Source organism: Sturnira hondurensis, unplaced genomic scaffold, assembly GCF_014824575.4.
Source record: "Sturnira hondurensis isolate 20B ecotype Veracruz unplaced genomic scaffold, ASM1482457v3 Scaffold0022988, whole genome shotgun sequence".
Lineage (NCBI taxonomy): Eukaryota > Metazoa > Chordata > Mammalia > Chiroptera > Phyllostomidae > Sturnira > Sturnira hondurensis.
The window spans coordinates 593,342-608,209 of record NW_028095619.1 but is presented as its reverse complement, the minus strand read 5'-3'; the positions used below and the strand labels follow the sequence as shown (position 1 = coordinate 608,209).

Sequence of the window (14,868 nt, the reverse complement as noted above, 5' to 3'; positions counted from 1 at the left end):
GGAGCTCTGTATACTAGGACTGGCCCTTATCTGAGAAATCGTAGAATGTGTTCAAGTTTTGGACTTCGGGTCATAAGTCGTTTTTCTTCTCAGATAATCATTTGTCATGTTTAAAGGATATATGAATTTCCTTAGAAATCAAATGAAATGGGATTTTGTATTGAACATAAAATAGAAACCTATCAAATCAATCTTTCTTTCAAGTTCTACGATGACAGTCCTCTTGGATTAGATTTGTTCCACTTTGAACCACTAAGTATATTATATTTCACACAAAAGGAGCATTAGTCAGACTTTAAAACTTTTCTTCAGACCAGTTGTCATTTTGGTTATTTTTAAATGATGGGATATAAAGCAGTACAATGATTTTATTGACTCCAATTAAAATTTTGTGCTATTATTTACAATATGCTCAAAGAAGAAGAAAGAAACCATAATTGACACACTAACTGAAGTGAATGGGATTGTTTAATGAAAATATAAGAGAAACTAGAGTATATTTAATAAAAATATAGACTACATTTTTGCAGACAAAAATAGCCCTTGAGTCTCTTAATTGTTTTTGCTTGTTATAATACTGCAGTTAGTATTTTTAATTAAATGAAATATTGGTACTTATAAAAGAAAACACAACCTGAAATTTATTAGTTTACATGGAACACTTATTTATTTGTTAAGTTTTCAATTACAGTTTACATTTATCTTTTTGTATTAGTTTCAAGTGTACAGCATGGTGATTAAACATTTACATAACTTACAAAGTGCTCCCCACCCCGATATTTCCAGTGCCCACCCAGACCCCTACATAGTTCTCACAACATTGCTGACCTTCTTCCCTGTACCGCACTTCCCACCCCGTGACTGCTCTGTAGGTGCCCGTCTGTGCGCTCAGCTCCTCCCCTTCTCACCCAGTCCTCACCCCTCCCCTCTGGCCACCACCAGTCTGTCCTCTGTGCCTGTGAGTCCGTTTCTGTTTTGTTGGAATGTGACCGAATCTTGAATTTTCTCCCGTGAGAAACTTCCTTTAAGTAAATGTGTTCTTACAGGTATGGCCTAAGATCTATTAGTTAATGATGAACAAGTGTTATGTCTACATATGCATATGATCCTGCCTGCTCTTTTCCTTTTTTCTTTTTTTAAATAGCAATGGTAAGGTTTCCTGTAGGGTAAAAAATAGACATTTCTTGGAGGGTTAGTTAATGGCAAAGGGCCTTGTGTGGGTGGAAATAATTTTTTTTTCTATACAAAATTAACTGGCCTATATGTGACTCAGTTCCATGGCCTTGGACTCATTAGCACAATCCTCTACTAATTAAACTAATGAATCTCAAAATAATGACAAATCCTAAGTTTGAAAGAATAAGGTTCTTCCTTAACTTGTTAAAACGGATGCAGGCTATTAAGCCAGGATGCCAAAAATGTACTAACACTTCTGAAATCATAGTGACAGTGGGGAGAAAGAATTGCCTTTCGCTCTTTTCTGGTACTTGTTTATACACTCACAGAATGCCGTAAATTAGCATGCAGTCATGTACTGGTCATGTGCTGATCATACTAAAAAATGTAAACGATGATGGGGGAACTCAAAAAATAAAGAAGATAGAGATCAGAAATTCTGGCTATGCAGGTTCAGCAAAAATAGATACCAAAGAAATCTAAGTTTTCTATTCTGAAATATTTAGTCATGCACCACTAAATCTAGTCATGGGGGATCATAAATTCTAAATGGAGCAGTTAGTTTGGGTCATTGGCCGTTTGGGTTGTTCTAACACTCAGTGCAAGAGGACTGAAGCAGATCCACGAGTTTGCTTATTAGGATTACTATATTAGTAATTAATAAGGAATTATTCAGACAATGCTATGACTCTTGACAAAGCCTTATTATGTAAGTGATATGTTTAGTTAGCATGGTGTTTAATAAAGCATGTTCTTGGATTTGTAATTAATATTAACTTTAAAGTCTATAAGACGTATTGAAGCAAAGAAATAGGGTCAACATTTTCTAACCCAGTATTCCCCAACATTCATTGCCTATGGGGGTCTGTTTTTTTCTTTCTTTTTATCAATGACATCTATTATTATCCAGTTGAACTGACTTTGAGAAACAGTGACTTATAAGGTGCTTATATTCCTACTGAAAAAAGAGATAAAGGGACTTGGAGGCTAAAGAAATATTACAAGAGAGAAGCTGAGGCCCAGTCATGTGTAGAATTACTTGTTTCTCCAAAATTTACACTTTTATATTTTCATGATAAAATTGTAGGATATTTAAAATCATGAAAGTCTAATCAATGGGTTTAAATAGAAGTTCTCTAAATTCTAGCCCTTTGTATTACAGTATCTTTACTATATAGCAAAACATTCTTGAGAAGCATATCAGTGTCTTTTTTTGCTAAATTTGCCAAATTACATTCTGCCTAAGTAAAAACCCTCTTATAGCATCTATTACATGATAGTTTTCTTTTACTTCCTCCATCGAACATCTATGTTGTGTTGTCTTATGTTAATTTTGTCCCTAAGTAACACCCCTGTGATGAATGATACATTACTTTGAAAAGTGACTTCAGATGAGAGCCACCATATACCGGTAACTGAGAGTCATTTTACTTTATGAAAATTCCTTGTTAATTTCCCTTTGCCTTTATGTCATTAAGACACTAACTTTTGTTTTTCATGGAAAAGAACTTGGAAGTATTCCAATGTATGTAATTCACCAGATCAATTCGATCTCTCACCAACCAATTTCACCTTACAGGTCATTGGCATGTTAGCCGGTTATGATATAACACCAGTTACAACACCAAACCACATGTGTAAATCCCAGTTTTTTTGATTAGGCTTAAAATTGTTCAGCATAGGAAATATTTAAAGTAAAACATTTATGTTTAGTATTTTTATGAAACTATCCACAGGAAATCATATACTTTATAGATCAATGACATTTTTCATTCTGTTTGCCAAAGTTGTTTTTGAAAACTACTGAAGGAATTTATAGTATTAACTTTGTAATTTCTATTTGTGTTCTTGCTTTTCTAAAATTAACCTGACTCAGATATACATATAGGTCTTCAAATAGTTTTAAAATTATGTTTCTAATTCTATAGCAGAATAATCCTTCAGCTGTAAATGGCTTCTCCCATGGTACACTCTATAAAAAGTGTAAGACAAATGCAGGTCTTTTTTCTGTGGAATTCTGAATTAATTAAGTATATGTATGGGGTGCTTATTAATTATGTACCTCTTTACCTCACTTATAACTAATTTTATACCCTATTTATTTTTATGTTTTCTCTTTATTTCAATCATTGACACTAATACAGATGCCCCCATTTTCCACCCCTTTGTCCGCCTCCACCCAGCCCCCGCCTCCCCTTCCCTCTGGCCCTCACCGCACTGCCGTCTCTGCCTGTGGATCATGCATGTGTGTTCTCTGGTGGATCCCTGCAACCTTTCAGCCAGTCCCTCCCCTCCCCTCTGACAACTGTCAGTCTCTTCCATGTGCCCATGCCTCTGTTTCTATGTTGTTCCTCGGTTTATTTTGTTCACTAAATTCTATATATAAGTGAGTCATATGGGATTTGTCTTTCTCTGATTGGCTTATTTCACTTAGCATAATGCTCTCCAGGTCCATCCATGCGGTCACAAAAGGTAACATTTCCTTTTTTCTTTCTGCTCCATTGTGTAAATTTACAGTGTAAATGAGATTTTGTCTTAGTTTCTCTTTCTGAGAGTTCATTGTATAGAAGTGCCACAGATTTCTGAATGTCAATTTTGCATCCTGTTACTTTGCTGAATTCATTTATTAGCTCTAGTAGCTTTTTGGTGTAGTCTTTAGAGTTTTCTATGTAGAATATTATGTCATCTTCGAATAATGAGTTTTATTTTCTCCTTTCCAATTTGGATGTTTCTTATTTCTTCTTTTTGTCTGATTGCTGTGGCCAGGACTCTCAGTACCATGTTGAATAAAAGAGGTGAAAATGGACACCCTTATCTTGTTCTTCATCTTGAGTAAAATCTTTTAATTTTTGCCCATTGAGTATGATGTTGGTGTATGTTTGTCATATGTGGCCTTATTATGTTGAGGTATGTTTCCTCTTTTTCAACTTTGCTGAGAGCTTTTAACATAAATGGTGCTATATTTTGTCCAATGCCTTTTCTGCTTCTATTGATATGATCATGTAGTTTTTCTCCTTCATTTTGTTTATGTGGTGTATTACCTTTATTGATTTGTGATCATTGGAATAACCTTGCATCCCTGGAATAAATCCCACTTGATCGTGGTGTATGATCTTTTTGATATACTGCTGTATTCAGTTTTCTAATATTTTGTTGAGGATTTTAGCATCAATATTCATTAGAAATATTGGCCAATATTTTGTTTCATCACAGGGTCTTTATCTCATTTTGGAATTAGGATACATTTGGCCTTGGAACATGAGCTTGGGAGTTTTTCTCCTCTTGAATTTTTTGGAATAGTTTGAGGAGAGGTGTTAGTTCTTCTTGGAAAATTCACCTGCAAAGCCATCCAGTCCAGGGCATTTATTTATTGGGAGTTTTTTTTAGTACTGCTTCCATTTCACTGGTTGTAATCTGTTCAGATTCTCTGATTCTTCTGGATTCAGTTTTGGAAGACTGTATGTTTACAGGAGTTTTTTCTATTTCTTCCAGATTGTCCAATTTATAGGCATAGATTAAAAACAAGCATTCTGGAACTCTGGCAAGACTGTGCATTTTCACTAGTTAGCATATATTTACAGATTAAGATGCAATGTAGTTTGTTAGGAAACATGGTGCCCTGATTCCAGGATGTGTGGATTTGAAATCAGCTCCACTTGGAACTAGAAGTTCTTTTCATTAAGCCTGAGTCTCAGTGTCTTCAACAGTAAACTGGATTTTTGTTTTTAAGATCTAAGTGAGTTCTTAAACTATACTGACAGCATCGTGGAGTTCTTTTAAAAATATTTTTATGCTCACCCAAGAACATTTTTCTTCATTACTTTTAGAGAGAGGGGAAGAGAGAGGGGAAGAGAGAGAAAGAGGAGGAGGAGAGAAAGAGAAAAAGGAGGGAGAGAGAAATGCTGATGTAAGAGAGATGGATAGTAATAGTAAATAATTATAATCTTGATTGACATAAAGGGAGAGACTGACACTAATACAGTCATAGGGACTTTAACACCTCACTGATATCAATGGATACATCATCCTGATAGAAGATCAAGAAGCAGACGGTGGCCTTAAATAATACACTAGATCAGATCAATTTAATCACTATCTCCAGAGTGTTTCACCCCAAAGCAGCAGATTACACAATCTTTTCATTTTTTATAGTATTTTTAAAATCTTTTTAAAATATTTTATTTATTTATCTTTAGAGGGGAAGGGAAGGAGAGAGGAAGGAAACATCAATGTATGGTTGCTTCTCGTGCATCCCCTGCAGGGAACTGGCTCCTGCCGGAAACTGGCCTGCAACCCAAGCATGTACCCTGACTGGGAATCGAACCGCGATCGTCTGGTTCGCAGGCCTGCACTCAATCCACTGAGCTATACCAGCCAGGGCAGATTACACAATTTTTTCAAGTGCACATGGAATGTTTTCTAGCATAGACCACAAGTTGGGATAGAAAACAGGTCTCAATAAATTTAAGACCAAAACTGTATCAAGTCAACCACTTTCTCTGACCCTAATGTATGAAACTAGAAATCAATCACACACATACACACACAAACCTGAAAATACACAGAGAGATGATGGCTAAATAACATGTCACTGAACATTCAATGGGTTAATAATGAGATCAAGAAAGACCTACTGCCAGATCCCTCTCTATAGCTTTATGCCTAGTTCTTCAGAAAAACAGAGGGAAGTCTTAGGGGTGCACAGTCTTATGCTTTCCTTTTTGACTTTTATTCCAGGTACCTTTGTTCTCAGGGACAATCGTGGCAATTTCCCCCACAACTGCTGACCTGAAAATATCAAAGGTAGAAGACTGTTTGTTCTCAGGCTTGTTTTCCTTTCTAACTTCATTTCCTTTTTCACCTCTAATGTCTTCCAGAGAACATCATTAAGAGGGACTTTGTGGGAAACCTGTTAATGAGGCTCCTTCTTCCATAAACAGAGGTTTAGGTAAGACTTTTAATTGTGAATGTCATTAAATACTTCCTAGAAGTAGCATCCTGTTTATCAGAAAGAGGTGACCAGAGGGAGTAAGGCTTGATACTTAACTTTGAAAACTAAAAAATGAAGCCCTGTAACTAAAGAACCCCTCTGAAATAGGGAGGAAAAACTCTTGTGACTCATCACACAGAGGCTTCTAAAACATAAATAAAAAGAACGGCTGAGAGGACATTGCTGACATATTTTCAATTACAGTAAAAATGCAATTTTGTCACTTTACTGTAGATTTCATATCTATAAAATAACATACTTTGTATTTTCATCTCTTTTTGGTGCATTCATATGCCTGGCTTTCCAGTTTTCCCAAAGTGACACAGTATTTCAGTTCTGTTCACTGGAATGTTCGCTAGAGGTTCTAGTTAACTCTGTGCATCATTTTGGATGCAAAAACAAACATCAGACCAAAGCAAATAAAGTGTAGTGTTACAATGGAATCTTATGAGCAGAATTTCTCTCTTTATTTACTGTACTTTATTATATTTATATTTTGTCAGATTTAGACATTTCAGATTTCCTCAGGAAAGGTCACTCTATATGAACTCCTGAAATATGAACTCCTGTGATTAAAAACTTATGAACAGTTTGTTTATTGTTTTAGAGTGAAGTAAAGCACAGGTCTTGCAGTAGCTCGCTGACTTTTATAAATTCAAATAACTTAAAGAAAAAGATAACTTTTCACCAAAGGCTATAATCTCTAATGAAACAGATGAAAATTAAAGCATGATATGCTATTACTAGCTGAAGATAATTTTTAAAAGATTTTATTTATTTATCTTTAGAGGGGAAGAGAAGGAGAGAGGGAGAGAAATATCAATGTGTGGTTGCCTCTCATGCATCCCCTGCTGGGACCTGGCCTACAAGCCAGGCATGTGCCCTGACTGGCAATCAAACTGCAATCCTTTGGTTCACAGGCCCGCGCTCAATCCACCGAGCCACACCAGCCAGGGCTTAATTTTTTTTTTTTTTTTTTTTTTAGTTAACAAAGTGTTACTCTGGCAAAATCATCAGTAGTCACTGTACCTAAATTATAATGCATCCTAAACTCTGGGTGACAATACAGAACGGATGGAGTCAGGTTTAAAAGAACAGCTGCACTCACTTGGGAATGTGAAGTGCTTGCTTGGAAACTTTTGCCATTCACAAATTCCTGTTTAAACATCATTCCTTATTCCTGGGATTCAGTTACTCGCTTGTTCAGTGAATCAGTGTTATTTATGTACTTTTCATTTCATTTGAACTACGGATTAGAAATGGAAAATGCAACAACCTTTAAGGGCTTTGTAAAGAAATTAAAAATGGAAAATGTGATATTTAAGGGTTCTCTAAAGAAATGTGATTTTGGTTTATGTTTGGTTTGCCATGTAAATATTGGCTATTAATGTGGCATGGTGAGGAAAATGGGCACATTTGTCTTCTGAACAGAAAATGAAAAACTCTGAAGTCTTATTCTGTCGTGTTTATAGGTAAACCACTGTGGGGCGGTCACTACAGTTAAAATCATCAACTGCTTTTAAACAAATTATTTGATTTTCCAACAAAACTGTACACGCTTGAATTCACCAAAAATCTACGTATAATCACTTTTTCCAAGATCTTGAAAATTTTGTAGCTTTTTTGGCTAAACCCTCCATTTTATTTGGCTTATGCTTCCTATTTCTTCTTTCTAAAAATACCCTTCAGTTACAAGTAAGTTAAAATACCAAAGCAGTGATTTGTTATTATTTTTTAAAACTGAAATGCTGATCCAGAAAAGGTCAAATAGTGAACAAGAACCAGTGTACATTGCATAGGTGCTGCATTTCCTTTCTTTGGTATCATTTACAAAAGAAGCTAATGTATTAATGAACAAAGATGCTATAATCATTTCCATCAAATGCATCATGAAATTTGGGCTAAAGAGAATTTGTAACAATTTGTGTTACAAAGGTGTCAGAGAATTATTCTTAAGAGTAGAGCTGACAGGATTTTTAGGATGAGTGTTTACTTTGTATGGATTTTTGTATGACAGTGTCAACCCCAGAGATAGGCAAATAACCCTATGAACGGATAGAGAATAAAATGGGAAAATCCTAAAGCAGGCAAAGGGCTGGGAAGTCCAACAGCTAATATGGAAAGCAGTCATGGGCTATTAGGGAGTGCAACTTTCTGAGGGAGACAATCAGCAGGAGTAACCTAGGTACTTGTCCTTGAATTAACTGCAGTACTCAAGACAAAATATAGAACCATTTGACAAAGTTACGTTAAAAGAACCTTGATTTTCAATATAAAACACAAAGTCACTTATCAAGGTATCAAGTCAGCATTGTATCCTTCCTAGCTAAAGATGAGATAGCTTTAGTAACTAGGGCACAAGTAAGCCATCTGGGGCTAATGGGTTGAGGTGAGGGTTTCTCAATCTTGGCACTGTTGGCATTTTTTACTGGATCTTTCTTTGTTGTTGGGGGACGGCCTGGGCAGAGTAGGGTAGTTAGCAGTGTCCCTGACCTGTACTCCACTTCACACCTTCACACTACCCTCCTTTCTAGTTGTGACAACCAAAAATACCCCGATAGTTTAAAATGGCCCCTCAGGGGCAAAGTTGCCCTGGTTGAGAATCACTTGTGTGGAATACAGAAAGGGCTTGGTCTAACTGTGTCACGGAAGAGTTTACAGTGGGGAGTAAGAGGCAGGTGGGTAAAAAAAATAAAAGACAGTGGACTGAATATAGACTTTAAAATGGCCTAGTATCTGCTCTTGAATGGATATTAACACACGTTACTGACTGCAGTGATTAATTATATCTTAGCTAAGATACTATTCTTTACAGTATCAAGGGTAAAAATACAGTTGCCCATTACAACTATTTGGGATGGTAAATCAGCTTTAGTCTGTAAACATACAAATGATAATATAAAATGAAGTAAGCCAATTATTGTGCATGATATAAGGTGAGTTATGATACCAGAAAAGTTTATAATACTTTATAATTGTCCACAAGAATCTTATACATTTATAGGAACAATTAAAATGTGATTTGATAAATTTTAAATACTAAGATGAGATTTATAAGGTAAAACTGATTTGATGACAAGATGAATGGCAGTACAAATGATAAATTCAGAGGGGTTATGACTGTAAAGGGCAGAGGGCAGATTTTGGAGGGTTTTGGAGCCAGATGGCAGAAATTTATTGAAGAATACTGAGTGTAAAAATGATTTTATGAGACCACTCTTCAGGAAATGAGTTTTATCATGATTTTTTTCCTTTTATTTTTGAAGGATTTAATTTATTTATTTATTCATTTCTAGAGAGAGGGGAAGGCAGGGAGAAAAACATCGATGTGTGAGAGAAACATTGATCAATGCCTCTTGCACACACCCCAACTGGGAACCGGTCCCACAACCACACATGTGCCTTGACCAGAAATCGAGCTTGCAGTCTTTGGCTTTGAGGGACAATACCAATGAGACACACTGGTCAGGGCAAGAGTTTTCCTGACTTTCTTAACAATGAAATTCCTCCAATCGGGCACTGCTACTTTTAGAGTTTTGCTGCCATTGCACGTCTCTGTCAGTCTGAGTTCATCAGGAGGTGGGCATCCAGGCCATCCAGGCTGCTGCGGCAGCCGCTCGCCATTCACCCCTGGGAGGTGCTGGCCACTGTGCAGTACCAACCTGCATGGTGTACCCAGGGCCTGCTGTAAACAAGGTTAACGGTCTTCAATTCACTGACTGCCAGCTTCTAACCTCCCACTTCATTCTTGATGAATATAGAATAGACTAGGTGTCAAAATGGTCCCACAGCATTGACTTAAATATCCTAGGTTTCCTCTTTTTTTAAAATTTTATTTTTTAATTTTAATTCTTGTTCAAGTACAGTTTTCTGTCTTATATGATTTCTATAATGAATTAGGAGTAGGGTGGTAGAGAGTACTGAAAGAAACTCTTGTTAGTGGGCTCCTGCACTGTAATCCAGTAGTGGAAAGAAAAGACTCTCAGCGAGGTAACTGAGTGCATCATAACGGGGCAACTGGTGAAAGAGACAACCAGGAAGAAGTGACAGGCCTCGGGTCAGGGAGCACACAGGGATGTTGACTAAGACTTTTAATTCAGAAGGCTACTTACTGACAATGCTGTCAATGCAATGGAAAGTCGGAGATAGAGAGCCGGATTGCTGGGAGAAGCTAGCATCAGTATTCAATCAGTTGACTATGAGAGAAGGCAGCATGTTTGATGGGATTGTGTTCAATACAAAGTTGTATGATAGTGTGGAGACTGGAGTAATCTTCACAAGAGCTGGAGATGTAGATTTGGCAATCGTTCCTACTCTTTCTATGGGCCAAGCACTGTTTGAAGTGGTTTATATGTATGAGCTAATTTAATGGTGTGAGAATTGACTGGGAGTTGGGGGTGGGATAGGCAGAGGAAGGCAAAGGGGGAAACATTGGGACAACTATAAGAGAACAGCAGCAAAAAAATCAAAAAAGGTCAAATGGCTAAAATAAAGATATAAACAAGAAGAAAAGCTTTTACTTACCCTGTATGATGATACAAACATCATTGTCTTTATTTTGCATATCAGGAAACTGAGGCACGGAAATGTAAGGTTATTTGTTCAAGGTCATATTGCAAGATGAGATTGGGAGGGGAACATGGAAAGATGAGAAGCCGAAGAATTGCCTATGACCCCTGCAAATTCGTTTGTTGAAATTCTTCCCCCCTAGGGCGATGGTATAAAGAGGTGGCACCACTGTGCGGGCATTAGGTCCTGAGGGCAAGGCCCGCATGAACGGGATGAATGCCCTTGTGAGAGACATCCCTTGCCTCTTCTACCATCTCTGAACCAGGAAGTAGGCCCTCCCGAGACAATCTCAGTGCCTTGATCTTGGACTTCCAGACACCTGAACTAGGAGAAATAAACTTCTGTTGTTTAGAAGCCCCCCAGTTAATGTTACTTTTGCTGTATTAGCCTGCACTGATGAAGATGTGTATTTACACAAATTTAGGAGTTGATGGAAGAAGGGGCACCTGAAGAGGAGTTCATAAAGAGCTGGTCCCAAACGGTTGCAGATACTAAGATAGTGTAGCATCACATTTAAGCTGAGAGGATGTCAAGAAAGAGTTGAAAGGTAATGAAAAATGCCTTAGTAAGACCAAGAAAGAGTTTTTAAAAACCTGGTAGAGCCCTGGTCTGGCAGCCCAGCTGGCTAGAGCGCCTAGAGTTGCCATCGGATACTCTCTCAGGGCACATGCAGGAAGCGATCAATGAAGGCATACATAAGGGGAACTGCAAGTTGTTCTCTTTCCCTCTCTCCCTCCTTCCCTCCCCACCTACCTTCCTCTAAAATCAATGAAAAACAACCTGTTAGATAACACAAGGTGGTCAACTATAAATATTTTCTCTAGTTTGAACTTTGCTCCTTTAGAATGGTCAACTATGTAGCTTTAATTAGTGAGATGTTAGTAGTAATTGCAATAACTCAATAGTAATGATTAATGTAGTCATTCTACTTAAAATAAACTTTTCCATCCTCACCCAAGGACCTTTGTAAAAAAACGTTTTAGTCATTTTATTATATATTACTGTTTGTAAGGACTGCATAGAAAACTGTAGAGAAAGTTAGATATAGATACAAATATAAATTAAAGTCCAAATTTCTCAGCCTCTATATCAAAATGTTGATATTATTTCGAATAGCACAAAAGGGAAGAAAAGAAAGACAGGGTTGGGACAGGATATTTTTAAATGCACAAATAATAGAGCATTTTAAGATGTCAAATTCATCCTCTTTTCAAGGGATTAATAATGACACTTGCATTTGCCTAGCAACTGTTTTTCTTTGGAGCCTTTCACCCGAGTCACAGAAAATTAGCGAAACAGCGACCCCCAGGTGTTTGTGTCACAGTGACCCGCATTTGCAGTGTATGACGTGCACCCACAGTTTGAGCCAAAACTGTCAGAAAAAAAAATCTTTTGTTTTCATTTTCTAATTCCATTATTCATTTATTTATATTTAGATACTTGTTTTTTGTATGATAAAGGATTTTCAACATTTATTTCTGAACATATTATGGTACAACAAGTTTTATGTAACAAATAATTGCAAAACACAAGAATGGATACAAGGTATTTAAGGTTCTACCCATGCATAATGTGTATCGTTATTTTTCCCTCAAAAATTCAGACAACAAAGTGCCCATTATACACAAGAAAAAAGTAAGTAGCTACATTACAAACTGAAGGCATTATTTACATGTAGGTGAAATGGATTCTTTGTTTTGACTGAATAAATAGAGTGTCCAGCAGATATAATGCCTTTTTATTACATGAAAATCTTCCATCACAAAATCATAAGCATGTAATTCTGTAATATAACAATATCACATTCAAGCACACCATAGGACATTTTAGGTGAAGTGTTCAAATTGCTATCCATCTTGTGCGAGACATTCTCATACGCTACCAACCACACTCAATGGAGTCACTTCTGCCAGATCCTGTATATACTGCACTTGTTTATCTCTAGCTTTAGAATAGATGAGTAAATAGAAGCAGCTAGAAATGGCTTCTTGGGTATGACTGGAAATAAGGGCTTCTGGCTTTTCGCCACAGGTTTGCCACCAGAACATAGGTGTCGAGAAAACCCCAATAAATCAAAGCCCAAATGGGAAAGGAGAAGACTCACATCAACAGTGTGGTCACTGGACACACAGATTCTAGCAAGTCCACCACTCCTGGCCATCTGATCCACAAATGTGGTGGGCTCGACAAAAGAACCATTGAAGGATTTGAGGAGGCGGCTGCCGAGATGGGGAAGCGTCCCTTCAAGTATGCCCGGGTCTTGGATAAACTGAAAGCTGAATGCAAATGTGGTATTACCACTGATACCTCCCTGGGGAAACTCAAAACCAGGGACCATCATGGATGCCCCAGGACACAGGGAATTTATCAAGAACATGATTACAGGCACAAATCAGGCTGCCTGTGCTGTCCTGATTGTTGCCACTGGTGTTGGTGAGTTTGAAGTGGGCATTTCCAAGAATGGGCAGGCCTGTGAGCATGCCCTCCTGGCTTACACACTGGGTGTGAAACTGCTGACTGTTGGTGTTAACGAAATGGATTCCACTGAGCTGCCCTATAGCCAGAAGAGATAGGCAGAAATTGTTAAAGAAGTCAGCACTTACATTAAGAAAACTGGCTACAACCCTCACACAGTAGCATTTGTGCCAATGTCTGCTTGGAATGGTGACAACAATCTGGAGCCAAATGCCAACATGCCTTGGTTCAAGGGGTGGAAAATCACCTGTAAAGATGACAGTGCCAGTGGAACCACGCTGCTTGAAGCTCTGGATTGCATCCTACCACCAGCTCCTCCAACTGACAAGCCCCTGCATCTGCCTCTCTAGGATGTCTACAAAATTGGTGGCATTGGTACTGTCCTTGGGGCTGAGTGGAGACTGGTGTTCTAAAACCTGGCATGGTGCTCACCTTTGCCGCAGTCAGTGTTACAACTGAAGTCAAGTCTGTCAAAATGCTTCAAGTCTGTGAAGCTTTGAGTGAAACTTCCTGGGACAATGTGGGCTTCAATGTCAAGAACATGTCTGTCAAAAATGTTCATTGTGACAGCGTGGCTGGTGACAGCAAAAATGACTCACCAATGGAAGCAGCTGGCTTCACAGCTCGGGTGATTGTCCTCAACCATCCAGGCCAGATCAGATATGCACCTGTTCTGCATTGTTACACAGCTCGTATTGCATGCAGATTTGCTGAGCTGAAGAAGATTGATCATCACTATGGGGAAAAGCTGGAAGATGGCCCAAAGTTTGTGAAACCTGGTGATGCCTCCATCATTGATATGGTTCCTGGTGAGCCCATGTGTGTTGAGAGCTTCTCTGACTATCCTCCTCTGGGCCTCTTTGCTGTTCGTGACATGAGACAGACAGTTGCTGTTGATGTCATTGGAGCAGTGGACAAGAAGGCAGCTGGAGCTGGCAAAGTCACCAAGTCTGCCTAGAAAGCTCAGAAGGCTAGATGAATATTATCCCCAACACCTGCCACCCCAGTCTTACTGAGTGGTGGGAGAACGGTCTCAGAACTCTTTGCCTCAATTGGCCACTTAAGTTTAATAGTAAAGGACTGGCTACTGATTATAATGCATCGTAAAACCTTCAGAAGGAAAGGAGAATGTTTTGTGGACCATTTGTTTTTGTGTGTGTGTGTGTGGCAGTTTTTAAGTTATTAGTTTTTAAAAATCAGTACTTTTTAATGGAAAGAACTTGACCAAAATCTGTCACAGAATTTCGAGACCCATTAAAACAAAGTTTAATAAGAAAAAAAAAGGAAGAAGGGCTTCTGGAATTTATTGTGGATTAAGCTAGAATCTTCCAATGCTGAAAATTTTCCTTGACAATTTTCCAGATTTCACTAAAGTAGTAACTCACTAGCTTGAATGCAAAAGGTCTGAAGGAATAGTGCAGCGTTCAAAGACACTGAAATTTGTTTTAAGAAATTGTTTACTTACTGTGAAAGAGGGAAGTATGTCTGAATGAGTGTTCCAAACAGGAAGGAAGGAAGGAGAAAGGAAGGAAGGGAGGAAGGGAGGGAGGGAAGGGAAGGAAAAGGAAGGAAATAAACACCTTTCCTGGCCTGTTTCTTTAAGACTACTTCCACTGGGTAATATGGCAAGTCATTCACAATATCCTGGAGAAGTATTT

At 38.0% G+C, this 14,868-nt stretch overlaps 1 pseudogene; it reads left to right on the top strand.

The window, feature by feature from the left end:
• Positions 1-12,780: 12,780 nt before the first annotated feature.
• Positions 12,781-14,479, top strand: LOC118980698 (elongation factor 1-alpha 1-like; annotated as a pseudogene).
• Positions 14,480-14,868: the final 389 nt, after the last annotated feature.